The sequence below is a fragment of the Cynocephalus volans genome, chromosome 1, assembly GCF_027409185.1.
Source record: "Cynocephalus volans isolate mCynVol1 chromosome 1, mCynVol1.pri, whole genome shotgun sequence".
Taxonomy (NCBI): Eukaryota; Metazoa; Chordata; class Mammalia; order Dermoptera; family Cynocephalidae; genus Cynocephalus; species Cynocephalus volans.
This window is the reverse complement of record NC_084460.1, coordinates 241,838,908-241,863,761: the sequence shown is the minus strand read 5'-3', so window position 1 is coordinate 241,863,761 and position 24,854 is coordinate 241,838,908. Positions and strand designations below refer to the sequence as shown.

Sequence of the window (24,854 nt, the reverse complement as noted above, 5' to 3'; positions counted from 1 at the left end):
TTCCTCCATCAGTGGAAACTTAAGTTGCTTAAATATCTTAGCTATTGTGAATAATGCTGCAATGAACATGGAAGTGCAGACATATCTTTGAGATACTGATTTCAATTCCTTTGGATATATATACCCAGAAGTGGGATTCTTGGATTATATGGTTCTGGTTTTATTTTTGAGGAAACCCCATACTGTTTTCCATAATAGCTGCCCCAATTTATTTATTTATTTTATTTAGAAACTTAATGTTTAATCCACAAGTTTTATATAGCTTTAGTTAAAAAAACAAAAACAAAATCAGTGAAACCAAGACACTGTTTCAAGTTCTGAACTCTTCCAGCCTTCCAAATACAAGAATTCTGAAAGTTCTATATACCAATTGGAAGAACAAGATAAAATATGAAAGAAGCCATGACATTTCATAAAACAAAATTTTTACAACTGAAGGATCCTTCCTGGGACTAGTTAATTGCTTTTACAAAAGAAAGAAAACAAATAAACAAAACCAGAAGAACAGAAAGAAAGTTTATGATTTCCTGTTTAATTTCTTCTTGGATCCATAGGTCATTTGGGAGTGTATTAGTCAGGGTTCTCCAGAGAGACAGAATAAATAGGATATGTGATAAATATATGAGAGGGGATTTATTAGGGGAATTAGCTCACACAATTGTGAAGAAAAGTCCCATGATAGACCATCTGCAAACTGATTGCTGGTAGAGTGGCTCAGTCCAAGTCAAATGGCCTCAAAACCAGGGAAGCTGATGGTATCCAAGTCCTGGAACCCAACAGCTGAAGAGTTTGAACTGTGATGTCCACAGACAGGAGAGAAGAGTGTATCCCAGCTCCAGTAGATAGATTAACCTTTTTTCTCTGTTTTTTTTTTTTTTTTTTTTCCCTCTCTGGGCCCACAGTGGATTGGATGGTTCCTGCTCATATTGAAGGTGGACTTTCCCACCCACTCCACTCAGGCTCTCATGCTAATCTCTTCTGGAAACACCCTCATGGACACACCTGAAAAGATAGCTTTACCAGGTGTCTTGGCATTGCTTAATCTAATCAAGTTGACACCTAGAACTAATCTTCAAATGAGACAATAACATAATAGTTTTGCCTAACATGATGCAACTATTCTGTGTACAAGCAAAAATTTCTTTCCCAGAAGAGGAGGTAAAGTCCTTAGTCAATATTTACCCTTCTCTTGATATCCCACGACTTAAACGCAAATACTATGATGTAAAGGTAACAATATTTAAATGCTGATATAAAGTCACTAAGTCTCATGGTAAATGATGAAGAATACGAGAAACAAAAGCAAAGATAATTGCTTAATATGTGTACAGTATATATACATAGAGATATATTTTTAACACATTAGGGAGGACAATTACAATCCTCATTTCTGTAATTGGTCATGTGGTCAAAGCTGGTATTTATAACTACCTTCTTCTACTGCCCATTCTGTATTCCCTTTGCCTTCAGCAAGCATCTCAGCTGGTTGTAGTTCTTTACCTGGCAGAATGACCCAAACCTTTGTCCCTGAAGGGTCTGTGCCATTTGTAGTCTTGCCTGGATTTAGTTGTTGTAATTTTCCATTGACCTTAACCGTAGGGCATGGTTGTACCAAGAGACGCCCTAAGGAATCTCCTGTATTCCAAACATACTCTTCCTTACCTCTGTTGTGAAGTAGTAGTCCAACTTCCTCTTGGTAGTTTGGGTCAGTCATCCCAGCCAAAACCATAACTCTTTTCTTAGCCTGTTGACTCAGAGGCATGAGGAGCCCAAAGTGGCCAGGTGGCAGCCTTAACTTCCAGTTCAATGGGATCATTTTTGTGTCTCCCGATGGAAATATTCCTCCCTCTGGAACTAAGACTTCTAGACCAGCAGAGCATAAAGTCTTGAGGACAGGAAACAAAAGTTTTGCTAGTGGGTCCCTAGGGGTAATGGTGAGTGGTGCCACTTCCATTTCCACTTCTTGATTCCTGGACATGTGAATCTTGGCTATGGGAGAGACAGTGCCATATGGAGTGCTGATTTAGAGAATATACAGCCTTCTGGAGAACCTTGCCCCAGCCCTGCAGGATATTGTCACCTAGCTGGCACTGTAACTGTGACTTCAAAAGGCCATTCCACTGTTCTATCAGACCAGCTGCTTCAGGATAATGGGGAACATGGTAAGACCAGTGAATTCCATGAGCATGGGCCCATTGCTGCACTTCTTTAGCTGTGAAGTGAGTTCCTTGGTCAGAAGCAATGCTGTGTGGAATACCATGATGGTGAATAAGGCATTCCACGAATCATGGATGGTAGTTCTGGCAGAAGCATTTCATGCTAGGAAGGCAAATCCATATCCAGAGTGTCTATTCCAGTAAGGACAAAAGGCTGCCTTTTGTCTTCCATGATGGAAGTGGTTCAGTGTAACCAATCTGCCACCAGCTGGCTGGCTGATCACCCCGGGGAATGGTTCCACATTGGTGGCTTAGTGTTGGTCTCTTCTTCTACCATATTGGGCACTCAGCAGTTGACATAGACAGATCAGCCTTGGTGAGCAGAAGTCTATGCTGCTGAGCCCATGGACAGCCTCCATCCCTGCCACCATGGCCACTTTGCCCGTGATCCCACTGGGCAATGACAGGGGTGGCTGGAGAAGGAGGCTGACTAGTATCCACAGAATGGGTCATCCTGCCCACCTGATTATTAAAGTCCTCCTCTGCTGAGGTCACCCTTTGATAGGCATTCATGCAGTAAACAAATATCTTCACATTCTTTGCACACTCAGAGAAGTCCATCCACATACCTCTTCCCCATATTTCCTTTTCACCAATTTTTCAATCATGTTCCTTCTATGTCCCTGATCAGCAGCCAAATCATCGACTACAGTCCATGAATCAGTATATAATTGCACATCTGGCCATTTCTCCTTCCAAGAAAATTGCACAACAAAGTGCACTGCCCAAAGTTCTGCCCATTGAGATTTCCCCTCACCAGTGTCCTTCAGGGATCTCCCAGAAAGGGGCTGCAGTGCCACAGCTGTCCACTTTGGGGTGGTGCCTGCATATTGTGCAGAACCATCTGTAAACCAGGCCCCAGCCTTCTCTTCCTTTGTCAACTGATTATAACCCCCCATGAGGCCATAGGTGCAGGCTGGGGAAGAGAAGGCAGTGTAGGAGAAGAGGGAACCAAAGGCATTTGGGCCACTTCTTCATGTAACGTATTTGTGCCTTCAGGACCTGCTTAGGCCCAATCACATATATAACATTTCCATTTGATGATTGAGTGCTGCTGCACACACACAACCTTATGACTTGCTGGATCAGATAACACCCAGTTCATGATGGGCAGTTCAGGTTGCATGGTAACTTGGTGGCCCATAGTCAAGCATTCTGTTTCTACTAAGGCTCAGCATATTAGTCCATTTCTGTTGCTTATAACAAAATACATGGAACTGGGTGTTTTACAAAGAAAACAAAATTTATTGCTTTCAGTTTCTGAGGCTGAGGCTAAGTCCAAAGTCCAGGGAACACATCTGGTGAGAGCCTTCATGGTGACGACTGTAATGGCAAGGTATCACATTGCAAGATGGCAGAGCAAAGACGGCAGAGACTCCCCTCTCTCTGCTTTTAAAGCCCTCAGAACCATGCCCCTGACCACCATTTTTAATCCATTCACTACGGCATGGTCCTACAATCTAATCACCTCTTTAATGCTCCACCTTTCAATTACCATAATAGGATTTCCCATCCTCTTAATAGTCACAGTGGGGGCCAAGATTCTAATACATAAAACTTGGGGGACACAACTCAAGCTTCTGTGAGATCTGGGGGAACGTAATTCAATCCGCTACACCCAGTAGCAGGCCAAGAGCTGTTTCTCAAAAGGAGAATAGCTATCTGAGGATGATGGCAGGACCTTGCTCCAAAATCCTAAGGGTCTCCACTGTGATTCACCTACAGGGGCCTGCCAAAAGGCTCCAAACAGCATGTCTATCTGCCACAAACACCTCAATGACTATTGGGTCTGCTGGATCTCATGGCCCAAGGGGCAGAGCAGCTTTCACAGCAGCCTGGACCTATTGCAGAGCCTTCTCCTTTTCTGGGCCCCACTCAAAACTAGAAGCCTTTTCGGTAACTTGATAGATGGGCCAGAGTAACACACCCGGGTGAGGAATATGTTGCCTCCAAAATCCAAGTAGGCCCACTAGGCATTGTGCCTCTTTCTTGGTGGTAGGAAGGGCCAGATGCAACAACTTATCATTCACCTTAGAAGGGATATCTTGACATGCTCCATACCATTGGACCCCTAGAAATTTAACTGAGGTTGAAGGCCCTGAATTTTAGTCAGATTTGTTTCTCATCCTCTGACATGTCTTACCAATAAGTCCAAAGTGGTTGCTACCTCTTGTTCACTAAGTCCAATCAGCATAATGTCATCAATGTAACGGACAGTGTAATGTCTTGTGGAAGGGAAAGGCAATCAAGATCCCCGAGAACTAAATTGTGACATAGGGCTAGAAAGTTTATATGTCTCTGAGGTAGTACAGTGAATGTATATTGATGCCTCTTTCAAGTCCTTGATAGGCTGTCTGCAAACTGGATGCTGGTAGCATGGCTCAGTCCAAGTTTGAAGGCCACAAAACCAGAGAACCTGATGGTATCCTTGCTGTAAATCCCAGAACCCAACAGCTGAAAAGTCTCAAGCTTTGATGTCCATGAATAGGAGAGAAGAGTGTATCTCAGCTCTAGCAGATAGAGAGATATGCATTTTTTGTCCATTTTTTTTTTAATCTACAGGCCCTCAGCCAATTGGATAGTTCCTGCCCATATTGAGGGCTGATCTTTCCTACACAGTCCATTCAGACTCTCATGCTAATCTCTTCTGGAGACATCCTCATGGACACACGCAAAAAGATAGCTTTACCAGGTTTCTTGGCATTCACTAATTTAATCACATTGGCACCAAGAATTAACCTTCACAAGGAGCATGTTGTTTAATTTACATGTAGTTGTGTAGTTTCCTGAGTTTCACTTGTTAGATTTCTAGTTTCAATCCATTGTGGTCCAAAAAGATACTTGAAATGATTTCAGTTCTTTAAAATTTGTTGAGACTTGATTCATGACCTAACATATAGCCTATCCTGGAGAATGTTCCTCGTGCTTATGAGAAGAATATATATTCTGTAGTTGTTGGATGAAATGTTCTGTAGATATCACCCAGGTTCAGTTAGTCTTAAGTGTAGTTTAAATCCATTTCTCTGTTGATTTGTTGCCTAGATGATCTGTCCAGTGCTGATAGAGGGGTGTCAGGCCCCTACTACTATCATATTGGGATTTATCTCTTTCTTTAGGCCTATTAGTATTTGCTTTATATATCTTTGTGCTCCAGTGTTGGGTGCATACATATTTATGATTGTTATGTCTTCTTGTTGGATAGATCCCTTTATTATTATATAGTGGCCTTCTTTGTCTCCTTTTATGGTTTTTGGTTTACAGTATATTTTATCCGATATAAGAATAGCTACTCCTCCCTGCATTTGGTTTCCATTTGCATGGTATATCTTTTTCCATTCCTTCACTATTAGTCTGTGTGTCTTTACAGGTGATGTGAGTCTCTTGAAGACAGCATATAGTTGGGTCTAGCTTTTTAATCCAATCAGTCAGTCTGTGTCTTTTGAGTGGGGAGTTTAATCCATTTACATTTAGGGTTGTTATCAAAAGGTGCTGTCTTACACCTGGCATTTTATTGATTTTCATTTGGATGTTTTAAATATCTTTTTTCCTTTTCTTCCCCTTTTATTGTTTGTCTTTGATGTTTGTTGGTTTTTTGTGGTGGTAAGACTTAGTTTCTTTCTTTTTCTCATTTGCATTTTTGTTCTACCAGTGGGTTTTGTTCTTTCATGTGTGTTTGTAGTAGTAATTATTGTTTTTTAGATTCCAGATGCGGGACTCCCTTGATTTCTTGCAGGACTGGTCATGTAATGGTGAAGTCCTACAGTTTTTGTTTGTCTGGAAAATACACTATTTTCTCCTTATATCTGAAGGATAGTCTTGTTGGATATTGCATTCCTGGTTGGCAGTATTTTAGTATTTTGAATGTATCATCCCATTTTCTTCCAGCCTGTAGAGTTTATTTTGAGAAATCCGCTAATAGTCAGATAGGGGCTCCCTTATAAGTGACTTGACATTTTTTTCTTGCTGCTTTTAATATTCTCTCTTTGTCTTCAAGCTTTGCCAGTTTAGCTATAATGTGTCTTGAAGAGGATCTTTTTGGATTGAATCTGTTTGGGGATCTTTGATCCTCCTGGATTTGTAGGTCTATGTCTCTCCCTATACCTGGGAAGTTTTCCATTATTATTGTGTCAGATAGGTTTTCCATGCCTTTTCCTTTTCCCTCCCCTTTTGGAATGTCCATAAGTCATTCCTTGTACACTATTGGTGAGGAAGTAAATTGGGGAGGAGCTGAGGGCAGTCCTCACCACCTAAGAGCATGCCAAAAACACCACTTCCACGCAAGTGGCCCGCCACAGCCTCTGCCACAGCCACAACTGACTCCGAGATACAAGAAGACTCAGTTAGACAACATAATGAAATGAGAAAAAAAAAAACCCAAAAACCCATGATATGAAGGAGGAAATTTACAAAGAGATTAATACCTTAGAAAAGAATGTAGTAGAACTCAGGGAACTGAAAGAAAGGAAATCTAAGAGAGCACTTAAAGTTGTCTGCTAGCTCTCTCAGATTTTCTTCATTTTTTTCTAATTATTTTTTCCTTGTTTTGTCCACCTGGGTTATTTTGAAAAGGCCATCTACAAGATCAGAAACTCTCTCTTCTGCTTGTTCTAGCTTGCTGCTTAAGCTCTCAGTTGTGTTTTTTATTTTGTTCAGTGAATCTTTCAGTTCCATGAGTTCTACTATATTCTTTTTTAAGGTATTAATCTTTTTGTAAATTTCCTCCTTCATATCATGGATTTTTTTTCTCATTTCATTATGTTGTCTAACTGAGTCTTCTTGTATCTTGGAATTCCTTTTCAGTCATTTCAAGGGTTTCTTGCTCTACAGGGTCTGGTATTTGAGAATTACTGCATTCTTTTGGTGGTGTCGTATTTTCTTGGATTTTCATATTTCTAGTATCTCTACATTGATGTCTGGTCATCTGGTGGAGCAGTTGCTTTTTCTATTACTCTGCAGTGTGCTTTGAGGAGAGAGACATCCGTTCTTTTTCTGGTCTCTGCTGGTGACTCTCCTTGTGTCAATGTAGTCAAGTGTTTGGTAGGCTGCCTGCACAGTGGCTGTGAATACTACTGTGGTGGTGAGCCAATTTTGCAGCAGTTGTGGCTGTGGCAGAGGATGTGGTTGGCCACCTGCATGGAAGTGGTATTTTTGGAATGCTCTTAGGCAGGGAGGCTGTCCTCAGCTCCTGCCTAGGACCCCGAGTGTGCTGTTGCCTGCTCCTGGGTGGTGCGAGCTGCCCTCAGCTCCTCCCGAATTTACTTTCTCACGAATAATGTACAAAGATTTCCTTTTCTCTGCATCACACTAGCATTGTTATTTTTTATTATTATTTTTTTTAATAATAGCCATCCAAACATGTGAGGTGATAGCTCATTGTGATTTTGACTTACATTTCATTGATGATTAGTGATGTTTAGCACCTTTTCATATGCCTATCAGCCATTTGTATATCTTCTTTGGAGAAATATACATTCAGGTTTTTTGCTCATTTTTATTTTTATTTTTATTTCATTTATCAGGATTTATTATATATACATAATTTGGTTTGTTTTGGTGTTTTTTTGTGGTTTTTTTATTAAATTAAATTAATTTATTAATTTATTTATTACAAATATTCATGAGATACAAAGCTGATTGTCCCCCCTCCTGTCCGTGATGTAGGGGCCAGATTCATACTGAGAGCATATCCATTACCAGAAATTACTTTTGTACCCTTTGTCCCCTCCAAATTATTCCCCAACCTTCCTCCCTTTTCCCCTCTCCCCTCAACTCCAATTTGTAGCCCTAGGAATGTTCCCTCCCTCTGTTGGATCATGGCACTACTGTGCTCTTTCTTTCCTGCCTTCCTTTCTCTCTTAGCTCCCACATATGAGTGAACACATGAGGTATTTATCCCTCTGTGCTTTGCTTGTTTCACTCAACATTAGTTTCTCCAGGTTCATCCATGTTGTTGCAAATGGGAGTATTTCATTCTTTTTTATGGCAGAGTAGTATTCCATAGTGTATATATACCACAATTTCCTTTCCAATCATCTATTGATGGACATTTAGGTTGGTTCCATATCTTGGCTATTGTAAACAGAGCTGCAATAAACATGGGAGTGCAGGTATCTCTTCAACATGATGATTTCCATTCCTCTGGTTATATACCCAGAAGAGGGATTGCTGGATCATATGGAAGATCCATCTGTAGTTGTTTGAGAAACCTCCAAATTGCTTTCCAAAGTGGTTGTACTAATTTACAGTCCCACCAACAGTACAGTAATGTTCCTTTCTCTCCACACCCTCACCAGCATTTGTTATTCACTGTCCTTTTGATTATAGCCAGTCTAACTGGAGTGAGGGGGTATTTCAATGTGGGGTTTTTTGGTTTTTTGTTTTTACCAGTAAGGGGATCGCAACCCTTGGCACAGTGTGGTCCACACCACGCTCAGCCAGTGAGCGCACTGGCCATCCCTATATAGGATCCGAACCTGCAGTCTCGGCACTATCAGTGCCACACTCTCCTGAGTGAGCCACGGTGCCAGCCGTCAACGTGGTTTTAATTTGCCTTTCCATGATGACTAGTGATGTTGAGCATTGTTTCATGTATCTGTTGGCCATTTGTATGTCTTCCTTTCAAAAATGTCTATTCAGCTCCTTTGCCCATTTTTTAATTGGGTCATTTATTTTTTTACTGTATAATTGCTTGAGTTATATGTATATTCTGGATATTAGTCCCTTGTCAGATGCCTAGTTGGCAAAAATTTTCTCCCACTCTGTAGGTTGTCTTTTCACTCTGCTGATTGTTTCTTTTGCTGTGCAGAAACTTTTTAGTTTGATATAGTCCCATTTGTTTATTTTTTCTTTTGCTGCTTGTGCTTTCGGGCTCATGTTCATAAAGCCTGTGCCCAGACCTAACTGCTGAAGTGTTTCACCTAAATTTTCCCTTAGTAATTTTACTGTTTCAGGTCTTATATCTAAGTCTTTAATCCATTTCGAGTTGATTTTAGTGTATGGTGAGAGATGAATATCTAGTTTCATTCTTCTGCATATGGATATCCAGTTTTCCCAGCACCATTTGTTGAAGAGGCAATCTTTTCCTCAATGTAGATTTTTGTTGCCTTTGTCTAATATCAGATGGCTATAAGCCTGAAGAGTGATTTCTGGGTTCTCAATTCTACTCCACTGGTCTGAATGTCTATTTTTATACCAGTACCATGCTGTTTTGGTTATAACAGCTTTGTAGTATAATTTGAAGTCAGGCAGAGTTATGCCTCCAGCTTTATTTTTTTTGCTCAGGATTGCTTTGGCTATTTGGGGTCTTTTGTTTTTCTATATGAAAGGTAAGATTGTTTATTCCATTTCTGTGAAGAATGTCATTGGTATTTTGATGGGGATTGCATTGAATCTGTAGATCACTTTGGGTAATACAGACATTGTCACAATGTTAATTCTTCCAATCCAAGAGCATGGAATATTTTTCCCTCTTTTAGTATCTTATTTAATTTCTTTCAGAAGTGGTTTGTAATTCTCATTGTAGAGGTCTTTCACCTCCTTGGTTAAATTGATCCCTAGATATCATATTTTTCTGGCAACAATTGTAAATGGGCTTACTTTCTTTATTTCTCTTTCTTTTAATTCATTATTTGAGTGTATAAGTGCTACTGATTTGGGGGCATTTATTTTGTACCCTACAATGTTACTGAAGTTATTAACCAGCTCTAGGAGTTTTTTGATAGAGTCTTTAGGTTTTTCTATATATAGTGTCATGTCATCTGCAAATAGGGAAAGTTTGACTTCATCTTTTCCAATCTGGATTCCCTTTATGTTTTTCTTTTGCCTGATTGCTCTAGCTGGTACCTCCAGTACTATGTTGAATAGAAGTGGTGAGAGTGGACATCCTTGTCTTATTCCTGTCCTTAAAGGGAAGGTCTTCAATTTTTCTCCATTCAGAATAATGCTGGTAGTGGGCTTGTCATAAATGGCTTTTATTGTGTTGAGATACTTTCCTTCTATACCTAATTTGTTGAGAGTCTTTATCATGAAGGAATGTTGAATTTTGTCATTGTCAAATGCTTTTTCAGCATCTATTGAGATGATCATATGGTCTTTGTCCTTGAGCTTGTTGATGTGATGTATCACATTTATTGACTTTGGTATGTTGAACCATCCTTGCATCCTTGGGATGAATCCCGCTTGATCATAGTGTATAATTTTTTAAATATGTTGCTGTATTCTAATTGCTAATATTTTGTTGAGGATTTTAGCATCTAGGTTCATCAAGGATATTGGCCTGTAATTTTCTTTTTTTGTTGTGTCTTTATCTGGTTTTGGTATCAGAGTTATGTTGGCCTCATAGGATGAGTTTGGGAGAGTAGCATCCGTTTCAATCGTTTGGAACAGTTTCGTGAGAATTGGTATTAACTCCTCTTTAACAAGTTGATAGAATTCAGCTGTAAAGCCATCCGGACCGAGACTTTTTTGTTGTTGTTGTTGGAAGATTGCTAATTACTGCTTCAATCTCCTTGCTTGTTATCAGTCTGTTCAGGTTTTCTATCTCTTCTTGGTTCAGTCTTGGTAATTTACATGTGTCTAAAAACTTATCCATATCTTCAAGATTTTCAAATTTGTTGCAATACAGTTGTTTATAATAGTGTCTAATGATTCTTTGTATATCTGTGGTGTCAGTTGTAATGTTTCCCTTTTCATTTCTGATTTTTGTTATTTGGGTCTTCTCTCTCCTTTTTTTTTTGTGTTGATCTAGCTAATGGTGTGCCTATTTTGTTTTTCTTCTGGAAAAACCAACTTTTAGTTTTGTTGATCTTTTGTATTGTATTTTGGGTCTCTATTTCATTTAGTTCTGCTCTGATCTTAATTATTTCTTTCCATCCACTGCTTTTAGGTTTGGATTGTTGTTGTTTTTCAAGTTCTTTGAGGTGCAGCAATAGGTCGTTTATTTGGAGTCTTTCCATTTTTTTGGACATAAGCATTAACTGCAATAAATTTGCCTCTTAGTACTGCTTTTGCAGTATCCCACAAGTTTTGGTATGATGTATCTTTATTTTCATTAGTTTCTAGAAATTTTTTGATTTCCTGTTTAATTTCGTCTTGGATCCATAGGTCATTCAGGAGCCTGTTATTTATTTTCCATGTATTTGTATAGCTTCCAGCATTTTGTTTATTGTTTATCTCCAGTTTTAGTTCATTGTGGTCTGAAAAGATTGCTGGAATGATTTTGATTTTTTAAAATTTGCCGAGACTAGATTTGTGACCTAATATGTGGTCTATCCTGGAGAATATACTGTGAACTGATGAGAAGTAAGTGTATTCTTTAGCTGTTGGGTGAAATGTTCTGTATAAATCTGCCAAGTCCAGTTGGTCTAGGGTGTAGATTAAATCCTGTGTTTCTTTGTTGACTTGTTGCCTGAAATTTCTGTCCCATACTGAGAGGGGGTATTCAGATCACCCACTATTAATGTATTAGGCCTATCTCCTTCTTTAGGTCTAAGAGTGTTTGTTGATTATATCTGGGTGCTCTGGTATTGGGTGCATACATCTTTATGATTGTTATGTCTTCTAGCTGTATAGTTCCCTTCATCTTTACATAATGGCCTTCTTTGGCTTTTTAAATGTTTTTTGGCTTAAAATCTATTTTGTCTGATATAAGAATAGCTACTTCTTCTCGTTTTTGGTTTCCATTCGCATGGCATATCTTTTTCTATCCCTTCACCTTTAGTCTATGAGTATCTTTAGAGGTGAAGTGGGTCTCTTGAAGACAGCATATACTTGGGTCTAGCTTTTTAATCCAGTCAGTTAGTCTTTGTCTTTTGAATGGGGAGTTTAGTCCATTCACATTTAGAGTAGTTATTGAGAAGTGTTGTTTAATTCCTGTCTTTTAATTGCTACTTGTTTGGGTGGTTTATATATCTTTTGATCATTATTTCCCCTTTTATTTCTCTTCTTCAATGTGAGTTGGGAATTTAAGGTGGAATGATTTAGCTTCTTTCTCTTTCTTGCTGGCATTTTTGTTTTAAGTGTGGGTTTTGCTCTTTCTTGTGTATTCGTGATGATGGTCACCATTATTCAGATTCCAGATGAACGAGTCCCAGGAGAATTTCTTGCAGGGCTGATCATGTGGTGATGAACTCCCACAATTTTTGTTTGTCTTGGAAATACACTATTTCTCCCTTGTTTCTGAAGGAGAGCCTTGCTGGGTAAAGAATTCTTGGCTGGCAGTTTTTTCTTTTAGTATTTTGAATATATCATTCCACTTTCTTCTGGCCTGTAGGGTTTTGGTTGAGAAGTGTGATGTTAGTTTGATGGGGATTCCCCTATAAGTGACCTGATGCTTTTCTCTTGCTGTTTGTAGAATTCTCTCTTTGTCTTTGAGCTTTGCAAATTTAACTATAATATGTCTTGGGGAGGATCTTTTTGGGTTGAATCTGTTTGGGAACCTTTGAGCTTCCTGGATTTGAAGGTCTGTATCTTGCTCTACACCTGGGAAGTTTTCTGTTACTATTTCCTTGAGTAGGTTTTCAATACCTTTTGCTTTCTCCTGCCCTTCAGGAATACCCACAGTTTGGATGTTAGAATGTTTGAGGTTGTCTGCTATCTCTCATAGGTTTTCCTCATTACTTTAAATTCTTTTTTCCTTTTTTTTGTCTGCCTGACTTATTTCAAAAAGATGATCTTCAAGCTCTGAAATTCTGTCTTCTGCTTGCTCTACCCTGCTGCTCAAGCTCTCAGTCATGTTTTTTATTTCATTGAGTGAGTTTTTCACTTCTAGAAGTTCTGCTACACCCTTTTTAATGGTATTAATCTCTTTGTAGACTTCCTCCTTCATATTCTGGATGTTTTTTCTTATTTCATTGTGTTTTCTAATTGAGTCTTCCTTTATTTCTTCAAGTTTTCTTAAGATCGTTGCTTGAAATTCTTTTTCAGACATTTCAAGGATTACCTGGTCCATGGAGTCTGACTTTGGGGCATTACCATATCCTTTCAGTGGCATCATTTCTTCTTGATTGTTTGTGCTTCTAGTGTTTTTTTGCTGATGCTTGGTCATTTGGTAGGGGGGTTGCTTCTTCTGTTACACTGAAGTTGGCTGTGGAGTGGCCTTGGTTGCTAATGTGGTGGGCGAATTGTCTTTGCTTGACAGTAGGTGTGGTGGTGGTTATGTTAAACCACCTTGGTTCCCATTCTAGACTCTGTGGTCATAGAATGAGCCCCTAGTGCATGGAGTTCTGCTGGGCCAAATTCAGTGGGTCAGCACCATAGGCTGGTGCTCCCACCTGGGTCTGAGGCAGGATGAGGGGCTGTATAGAGCCACGTGCTTCCACTGGCTGGTGTTGCTGACAGCTGCCCCCAGTGGGCTCACCTGCATGGAGCTGGTTCAGGGCACAGGAGCGGGGACTGGAGCTCCCCCCTTGCCTGGGTTCAAGGTGGTGGCATGAGGGAGCCACGTGGAGCCATGGTTCCACTGGCTGGCACTGAGGGGCTCACCTGCGTGATGCCATTTCAGGGCACTGGGGCAGGGTCCGGAGCCACCCCCCCGCCTCAGTCCAAGGCAACAGGATGAGGGAGCCAAATGGAGCCACCCAGTTTCTCTGTGTGGTGCTGCTGCTGGCCGCTTCCAGTGGGCTTCCCTGCCAGAGCCGGTTCAGTTTCTGAGTCTGGGAAATCCAAAGTCAAGGGTTCACATCTGGTGAGAGCCTTGATTGTGGCAACAGTGCTGGCAGAGTATGACACTGAAAATGGTGGAGCAGAGTGAGCACTCAGTTTTAAATTGGGGAGTTTTGGGGGTTTTTTTGAGTTGAAGGGGTTCCTTTCATATTTTGGATATTAACCCCTTATCAAATATATACTATGCAAACATTTTTTCCCTTTCTGTATGTTGCCTTTTCATTTTGTTGATTGTTTCCTTTGCTATGCAGATGCTTTTTAGTTTGATGTAATTCTATTTGTCTATTTTTACTCTTGTTGCCTGTGCTTTTGGTGTCATATCCAAGAAATCATTGCCAAGGTGAATATCAAGAAGCTTTTTCCTTATGTTTTCTTCTAGAAGTTTTATGGTTTCAGATGCCCACTCTCACCACATCTATTCAAATAGTACTGGAAGTCCTAGCCAGAGAAGTTAGGTAAAAAAAAAAATTAACAAACAGCACCCAAATCTGAAAGGAAGAAGTAAAATGATCTCTATTTGCAGATGACATGATCTTATATAGAGAAAACCCTCAAGACTCCCCCAAAATCTGTTAGAACTAATAAAGGAATTGAGTAAAGGTGTAAAATACAAAATCAACATACAAAAATTAGTTGTATTTCTGTACACTAATAATGAACTATTCAAAAAGGAAATTAAGAGAACAATCCCACGTACAATAGCATCAAAAGAATAAAATACTTAGTAATAAACTTAACTAAGGAAATTAAATACTTGTAAACTGGAAGCTATAAAACATTAATGAGGACTGGCCAGTTAGCTCAGTTGGTTAGAGCATGGTATTAACACCAAGGTTCAGGGTTTGATCCCTGTTATGAGCCAGCCACCAAAAATAAAATTTAAAAAAAATTAATGAAAGAAATTAAAGAAAACACAAATAAATGGAATGACATCTTGTGTTCATGGAATGGAAGAATGACTATGATTGTAATGTTCACATAAATCAAAGCAATCTACAGATTCATCAAAATCCCTATCAAAATCCCAATGGCATTTTTTTTTTACAAAAATAGAAAATAAAATCCCAAATTCATATGGAACCATAAAAGAATAGTCAAAGCAATCTTGGGTGAGAAATACAAAGCTGGAAGTATCACACTTCCTGATTTCAAAATATATTACATAGCTATAGTAATCATAACAGTATGGTACTGGCATAAAGACAGATATACAGACTAATGGAATAGAACAGAGAGCCCAGAAATAAGTCTCATGCATCTACAATCAATTAATTTTTTTACAAGAGTGCCAAGGATACACCATGGGGAAAGGACAGTCTCTTCAACAAGTAGTATTAGGAAACCTGGATATCCACATCAAAAGAATGAAATTGAGCCCTTTTCTTACATCAAACACAAAAATCAAGTCAACATGGATTAAGATTTAAATGCAGAACTCCATGGAATTTTGAAACCAGAGAGGGAATTCTGTCCTTCCTCCTCTAGGGTTTAGGAAAAGGCAGAACTCAAGAAACAACATGGCTGGTAGCACCGGCTAGGGCCTTTGGCCCAAATCCTATGATGATAAGAACCAGCAGTTGGTTTCTGGAAGAGATAGAGAATTCTTTCAGTTCTGATGTTGGTACCTGACCAGATCTTGCTCTGGCTAGCAGTCTGAGCAGTTTCACCTAGCACCTAACTCAGATTGGACAGGAGCAAGGGATGGAAAAGAGGGCTGTATCAGCCAAAGCAGAGCTGGGGCTGAAAGCTAGTTTTTTAGACAAGGAATTTGTGTTCTGTAAACTCTAAAAAGGGAAAGGGAAATCTGCCCCTTTCTCCAGGGAGGAGGAAATGGTATTCTTGTCAGAAACCAAGAAACTTATTAGACCACAACTACCTGTGGGCAGGGTCACTGTGATTAAAGACATGAATTTTCTTCTCTTCCTTGCTTTCATACAGTGACATGGACCTTCTGCTCCAAACACTCAGACATTTTGTTCTTTTTTTGGTACTATCTCCTCACTCATGCCTCAGAACGGATAAAATAAGCTCAGGCCTGCCTCCTTGGGGAAGGCTGAGTCATCTTTCTCTCTATTCTTTTTCATTAGATGCTTTAGTTCCTAGGTTCAGTCCCTTGCAGGGAAAGAGTAGTCTTGCTTGGTCCAGATAAAACTACATATACTATTAAATAGTTTAAAAAGGTCTTTCTTGTGCCCTGGAAATTACTATGAAGAGCGGGATACGCCAACCTGAACGTGTTTCCAATTTGGCTTCATTCTATTGGTTGGAGAGAATTAATTCACTCTCCCATTTATTCACTCATGGGCAACATCAAAGAAAAAAAGACAGGATTTTCAGAGCTACCAAATGTATTCAGTGGTGGTCAGATTCCAGATCTACAAATGGTAGGCTTTCATTTGTTAGAAATGTTTGCTTGGGCTCATGATGAGATAAGCAATATACTAGGCAGTGGACCTGTAGTAAACATATTAGATAATCCATGCTCTACAGGTGTTTTACATATACAATTCTTTTATGTGTATAACTGGGAGAAAACAGCTGTTCCACAGCCCTTCCTATCCCAGCATGCTTTTTTATTTTTTTAATAATAATGAATATATATTGCTCCCTGCACATTCTTTATTTCTTCTGTCACAAAGATTGTATCCAGGAGGCATGTGATTCCAGAAGATTCATTTGATGATTAGTGACTACTACGAATTAATTTAGCTGAATTTCTGGAAGTTGCACCCAACTATTCTGTCCCCTTTGAAGTGTCACACAGGATGGTAATTTGTCTGCTACCGGCCTTCTGCAGGCTGTTTTGTGGTAGATGAAAAGAGCAGCATCATGTATATCACTATAATGTGCAGACTGTCCCCATACATTGCTTCCTCAAGGGATAAATCTGTGTTGGTAGAACGGTGACCCATAAGTCATAATGGGAACAAAGAAGGGTGGTAAAGTTAACAGTACAGCATGGAACCCACTTTCAAGCTTTCAGACTTGGTGGTGGAACAGAGTAAGGGAGGGTGTCATGAGCTAAGTGTTAGGGGGAGCTAACTGCTAGGATCATTGGATGTACCGTCAGGAATCTGTCACTTTGTGCCAAGAGCGTTAATCCCAGATGGTAGCCCTGGAATTCAGCTGCTCACCAGAAATTGTTCTGCTAATTTGATAGCCTTGTCTGTTGGGAGCGGAAAGAAAGGAATGTAACATTGAATTGAAAGCATTCCTGGGGACTTCAAAGGAGGACTGTAAACTGGGAGCATTTGCTACTTTCTGATTCCTTATGTCTGATTTATGACAAAATTTAGATCTAAGAATTCTCAGAAAATGAGTTGCTAATATGATTACTTCAGGTAAACAGCTTTGTTCATATCTAATTAGAATTTAGTGAGTTTTCTTGTTTTTTGAGTTTAACTGAAATATATTTCAATGATCAGTGCTATCATAGTATCATTACACTCTAGGTTCAGAAAGGCAATTTATTTTCCCAGGATTTCTTGCTTTAAGTGATGGTTAGAGATTAATGTTATGTAAATGAGCCAATGACCATGTCTGTACTTCTTACTCTACAAATATTTAATAAATATGTAGTATATGAAAAGTAAGTTCAAAGGCAAACCAAATAGTGGATTCTGTTGGAAAAGAGATTTAGGGCTACATATCAAAACATCCAGATAAAATGTCAAAGACGTAATGTCCAAAATCCAGATGTCGGCAATTTTTTTCCCACACTGCTATCATCATGTGACAATGTACACATAGTCTTCAAATATTGATTTATATTCTGTGTCCAATTCTGTTAAAATTTTCCAGGTTTAAACAATCACTTCTATTCAATACTTCAATTAAAAATCCATATTATTAACACTAATAGAATACTTCAGTCTTCATAATATTCTGCTTGACAAAGACACTTTTCAGGTCATTGCCACCTCTTCCTCCTCCTTGTCTTTTTCTTCTTCAAAAGAATTCAAAATGAACATTCAAAGAAAATATCATAAATTTTACCTTTCTAAAGTTTGTAATTCAGGGGTTTTTAGAATGTTCACAATGTTGTGCAATCATCACCACTATATAATTCCAGAACATTTTTTATCGCTTGCAGAAGAAACCTTGTACCCATTAGCAGTAACTCCACATTCCCGTTTCCTCAGCCCCTGACAACCACTAATTCACTTTTTGTCTCCGTGGATTTTCTTTTCTGGGATATTTCATATAAATGGAATCACATAATATGTGGTCTTTTGTGCCTGGCTTCTTTCATTTAACATAATGTTTTCAAGTTTCATGGATGTTTTAACATGAATTAACACTTCATTCCTCTTTATGGCTGAATAATATTCCATTGTACGTATATACTATAATTTGTTTATCCATTTGTCAGTTGATGGACATTTAGGTTGTTTCCACTTCATGGCTATTATGAATACTGCTGCTATATGAACATTTGTGTACAAGTTTTTTGTGAAAAAATATGTTTTCAGTTCTCTTAGGTATATACCTGGGAGTGGAACTGCCAGGTCATATGGTAATGCTATATTTAACTATTTAAGAAACTGCCAGACTGTTTTCCAAGATGACTGCATTATTTTACATTCCCACCATCAATGTATGAAGGTTCCAATTTCTCTACATCCTTGTCAGCACTTGTTATTGTCCATCTTCTTTATTATAGCCATCCTTGTAGTTGTGAAGTGGTATCTCATTGTGATTTTGACTTGCACATCCCTAATGACTGATAACGTGGAGGGAGCATCACTTACGTGCTTACTTATTGGCCATTGCATATCTTCTTTGGAAAAATGTCCATTGAAATCCTTTGCCCTAAAAAGAAAAAAAAGAAAAAAAAAAATCCTTTGCCCATTTTGAAATGGGTTGCCTTTTTATTGCTGAGCTATGAGAGTTCTTTATGAATTCTAGATACTAGACATTTATCAGATATACGATTTGCAAATACTTTCTCCTATTCTGTGGGTTGCCTTTTCACTTCCTTGATAATGTCCTTTGAAGCACCATAGTTTTTAATTTTGATGAAGACTAATTTATCCATTTTTTCTTTGGTTGCTTGTGCTTTATGTGCCATATCTAAGAAACCATTGCTTAATGCAAGGTCATGAAGATTTATCCCTATGTTTTCTTCTAAGAGTTTTTTTTTTGTGTGTGTGTGTGTGTTAACTGTTACACTTGGGTCTTTGATCCATTTTGAACTAATTGTGGGGAGGCGGGGTGTGTGGCTGGCTGGTACAGGGATGAACCCTGGACCTCGTGTTAGTACCACACTCTAACCAACTGAGCTAAATGGTCAGCCCTTTGAATTAATTTTTGTATATCAGAAAATAGGGGTCCAACTTCATTCTTTTGCATGTAGATGTCTATTCATTTTCTAGACATTTTTGCTTCTATTCAAAAATATGAAAAGTATTGATAAAACAACTAATATAACTCTAACGAAATACAGTATTAAGAATAAACTGAGGACTTGGAATTTTCTGGTTTCTAGATTCATGTCCAAATTACACTGGCTTTCATCTAAGGGAAACTGCTAAATCTCTTTTGTTTAGCTTTGTAATCATTCGAGCATCATAGATTTGTAAAGCTCTCTGAAATACCAGCTGTCTACAGGTTTTCATAGTTTATATAGGGCATTTTCAAAGAGCAAACTGCTTGAGTTGACTCTGAATCCTTCAGTTGGTAATTGGTATGTTGAACATGAAGAAAGCATAGTTTTTAACCAGTAGTGAACACTACATTTTATATGTCTTATTTGAGCATTACTTTCTTTGCTTTTTATAGCAATGATCGGACAGCCAATATTTTCAGCTTTACCCTCTCGTTTCATGGCAGTTACTGCCTTGGCTTTAGTCAATTGTCCTTGTTAGATATGAATCCTGTTCTTCTATCACATATCATGCCCCCTTGCCTGTTTATAACTAGCAGTGTGGAGTTACTTGATTCAGAAGTGGTAAAAAATTAATCATCCCAACAGACAAAATATCTCAGATTAGGAAAGTTTGGCTTCCTCTACCTCATTTTTGAAATCAGTGCAATTTCCAACTTACCATTCCTGGTCAAGAAAATATTGGCTACCTTTGAAAATGTTATAGAAAAGCACATAGATATAGCATTGTACCTGTGTTTCTCAAAGGCATTCAGACCCGAGGCCGTTCTCCATCCTGGCTGCTGTGGAGCTGGCATTCTAACAAGAAGATGCTGGAAGCAGGAATGTGAATTATTAATGTACCGCAGCACTGTCAACAACAGACCACAAAATCTATTTTAAAAATTCTTTTACATACGTAGTAGATTCTGCTGCGGCAGTGTGTACTCTCAAAGCTGCAGATACATTTTAGAAAACACTGATGAAGCCATTACTGCTCCGTCCATTTGTTCATAGTATACATCATTATTCAAGAAATTTAAGAACCATAATGATGGAAAATCACACAGAAAGAAAAGAAAAGGAACATGGACTCTGTCAGAAATAAGGGCTACATTTTTATTCAAGAGGTCCCTAATGATGGAAAATCACAGTGAAAGGCAGAGACGAAACCGGGATTCCATAAAGGACCTGACACACATCAGTAGTACAAGTAGGAGAACAGTCATAGCAGACGCATAAAAATAAAGAAAAACAAAATTAACAAGAGACAAGCTGTACTGGGGCTGACGCACAAAACAGCAACAAATCACAGTGAATTCTGAAGATTAATTTCAAAGAATCTTCTGAAATAAGCAAGGAGACAGACAGCATCAATATTAATGAAGCTGAAATGAAACTCCAAAAGAGCTACAGCATAAAATGGCACATGAAATGTTTTGTTTTTAAATGGATTGTAGATTGGATCACAGGACCATCAGGAAAATGAAGGGACATTCACAAGAACATCATAACAGGGCCAGCTGTGTGATAAGCAATTACAACATCAGTGCTAAAATCTCCAATGTAGAAGGAAAACATCAGTGCTGAAATAAAAGAAAATGTCAACCATCTTCAGATGAGGTAGAAGAAAGTGAAGAATAGATTTTTTTGAGATTCAGTAGTCTGCACTACGTCAATATCAAATGTCTGTGATAAAACACGACAATAGGCATTTGAAGAAAGATCAGAGTTTGATTTCATCTTGTGTTGCACTCCCTTTGCCTTCAGATTGTCAGCTAAAGCAGGCCTGGAGTCAGCCCAATGCTTCCGCGGCTTAAACTGCTTGCTGGTTATAAACGAGATGCTCTTGGAAGCTGTATAACTTTGACAGGCTCCTAGAGTTCTGTGGATCTATCTCTCATGCATCCCTACAAATCAAATTTGAAAATAGCTAGTTTAAATGTACTAATAACAGTGACTACTTCACTTGATCTTTGCTAAAAGGCTGAGAAGCGATAGTGCTGGCTACTTAGACCAATGTTGTACTCCAAATTTTTATAAAATGAAGGTCTGTTTATTAAAAAGCAATTGATCATATCCCCATTGATTATGGGGATATAGAGTTCTGACCTCCAGTGGGACAGGTCCAGGGACTGTGTATCTGTGTTCTGTGATATTTCCACTCAGCATTTCCATTGCTGTGTGTACCACAGAGGGAGAAAATAACACTCACTTCAAGTTTTTCTCTCTTCCTATAGCTCTACAACATTTATGATTGCACGTTGTTGGGCGATTTTAACTACTAGCTGAGCCAAAGCCTGTTTGAATGGGAAGGAAGAGCACAGTGAGAATCACTTCCCTTCCACAGTTAGAAAAGTAAGTCATATCTGGCACAAAACAGCCTCTATAAGGCCAGTTTCTTTGCCAGTGTCCCGCCAAAAGATGGGTAGGAAGTTATGGGTGTTTCCGGAGAACTTAAAGTAAGGGACCCTTTTGCAAAGCTTTGCTCTCTGCACTACCATAAGGAAATAATATTAGCACTGTGGGGATTTTAAAATATATTCACAGATTCTTTGGAATGCTTCCCTTTAGGACGTGGCACTTAATTCCTTTCTCCTTTATAGGTGGCTGGACTTAATGACAAATAGAATATGATGAAAATAATGGGTCATGACTTTGGAGACTAGGTCATGAAAGGCAGTGAGGCCTCTTCCTTGTTCTCTTTTGAATCACTCACTCTGGGGACAGCAGTTTCCATCTTATGAGGACATTCAAGCAGTCTTATACAGAGGCCCACCTGGCAAGAAACTGAAGGCTCCCACCAGCAGCCAACAGGAGTAAGTGAGACCTTTTGTCAGGAACCATATACATGAGCCATTCTCTAGCTGCAGTCAATTTTCAGATGACAGTAGCTCTGGCCAACATGTCGGCAAAGGTTTAGGGTGAGATAGTGGTGGGGAAAAGAAAACAGAATAATTTTGTAGCCTAAAGATACATTATTGCTGATAGACAGTCTAGAATATGATTCTTTCTCTACTGGATTTCTCCTACTAAACTTCCCTGTTTTCCCACCTTCCCATGCCACCCCAAATTCTTGGAGAAAGTAGACAGTAGACGCCATTAGACCAGAACTCTCACAATGTCTTGGCAACACACTTAGAACCTACAGTGCATCTTCAACCTCTATTCCTATAACTTTATTGGTAGAGGCATTCACCCTCTTCCTGTGTAAGATCAGCCCCTCCACGTGCCCTGGGCTCCATTCTCTTCTGTTTCTCAGCAAACTTACACTATTACTGCTTTTTCCTATTCTTGACTTTAACCAATCCATCTCTACTAGCTCCTTCCCATTGACATTTAAGCATCTTCAAGTATTTCTCATTTTAAAGTCTCTCTATGAAATACGAAGCAGTGAGTACAACTAAATTGAGTGAAATAGTAAAAGCCAGGCAGAACTTTGATAAAAGATTATGATTCCTCCAACTGCAGAAAGCAGCCTCCTAGAGAGCCTCTGTGCCCCATATGCTAATGATTCATTTCTTCAAAACAAATATTTGTTAAGAATTCTCCAGGATTGTGACAGGAAGCTGGAAATGTTTTCGCTCACTAGAAAAATAGAACTTGGCTCCAAAATTCCAACTGGAATATATTTTTTTTTTCATGAGTTTCCTAATTAGAAAGAGAGAGAAGCAAGTTTTCTTTGTAGTCGAAAAGGTATAATCATAAATAAAAACTGAAGTGCTTGGCCATTTGGATGAAGTCTTTCCACCAAAACCACTTATTCTACTCCTTGTCAATAAGAAACAGAACTATAACTATGGGAACTTTTTCAGATTCCTAACATTAAAACATTTCTACACTCAAAATAGACAGCCATATCCTCATATACTCAAATATTCCATTGTTAAAGATAAATTAATACAATTTAAACATCTGATTTTTTTTAAAGCATTTATAATGGCATGAAAAATATGAAATATTTCTCTGGCTAAAAATGACAGTATTGTTGAGAGAAATCAAAGAAAATCTAAATAAAAGAAGAGCTATACTTTGTTCAGGAATTGAAGAAGCAATATTGCCAAGATGTCAATGCTCCCTAAATTGATCTATAGATTTAATGCAATCCCAATAAAAAAACTTAGCAGGCTGTTTTGTAGAAACTGACAAACTGATTTTAAAATTCACATGGAAATTCAAAAGACCTAGAGTAGCCAAAACAACTGAAAAACAAGAACAAAGTTAGAAGACTTACACTAGCTGATTACAAGACTATAAAGCTCCAGTAATTAAGACAGTTAGGTATGTTGGCACAAGGATAGACAAATAGGACAATGAAATAGAATAGAAAGTTGAGAAATGGTCCCATGCATATTCAGACAAGTGATTTTTTTGACAAAGGTATAAAATTAATTCGAGACAATTTTTCCAACAAATGGTGCTGGGATGTTTGGATATACACATGCAAAAATAAAATAAAATGAATGGGTGTATATATATGTCCAAACTTACCACATTTTAAATATGTGCAGTTCATTGTCATTTATACCTCAATATAGCTGTTTAAAAAACATAAAGATATAATTTCTGAAAAACCAATGTGTAATTGTAAGATGGTATCGTCAGATGTCTTTCAAGTCATAACTGGAATGTCATCTAGCTTAGGCTCTCCCATGGATGGATAAACACAAGAGGTTAGAATTTGGTCGAGGCCATCCTTCCTCCTGGTAAATTCTCACCAGGCTAAGTTCAGATGCTACCATTAGATTATCTTCCCTTGAACATGAAAACTTTTCTTACTGTATACAATTAAAATTGGTGATCAAAACCAATTATCACTTTTGCTAAAAGAATAGATTTGAAATGTGAAATGAGAGATCTCCAAAATAAATTCTGATTTTAGATGGCTGTGGTTCAAGGTGGCTGACTAGAGGTGTCCAACTCTCACCTCTGACACAAAGAAAGTCCAAAACAACAAATAGATGATTACATGTTGACTTGAGTGTCCAGAAAAAAACACCAGAATTCAGCAAAATAGTGAAAAAGATGCCCTGCAGCTCAGAAACTCGGGATAGCAGCATAGAAAGACAAATAAAGCATCTGACTGAGATCAGCTTAGAGCCAGGATAGACTCCTTGCTGCAGGGAAAAAGTAAGCAAGAAAAATCCCAAACAGTCCACACACACAACCCATATACCTCCAAACTGCAAGACAGCCACACAACCTTTACAGGCCATGAGCACAATATAGGGATCTTCTTGGAGCCCACACAACTGCATTGCTCCAGAGAGGGAATTCACACTAAGCCTCCCATCCCCTGGGTCCCAGGCTGCTGCAGCATGTCACTATTTTGGGATTGAAGCCAACACCAGAATTCATTCTTCCCTGAAGACCAATAGTCCCCTCATCACACCATGACTCTGGCCCCTAAGCCCATGCAGCACCCTGCACCCCTGGGAACAAGTGGTTGAGCACAGTGTGGAGGCAGAGAGAGCCAATGTTCACACTTTCCAGATACTGAGAGCTGAACAACTGGGGCCTTCTACCATCACCACTGGCCCTTCTCTCTTCAGTAGAGCACCCATGCACCTATCCCAGGGGCACAGAGTTTTGTCTATAGCTCCAATGAACCT

General features: G+C 38.8%; 1 pseudogene; it reads right to left on the bottom strand.

Moving 5' to 3' along the window:
• Positions 1-20,060, bottom strand: part of LOC134369386 (uncharacterized) — a 37,698-nt pseudogene extending 17,638 nt beyond the window's left edge.
• Between the last annotated feature and the right edge of the window lie 4,794 nt (positions 20,061-24,854).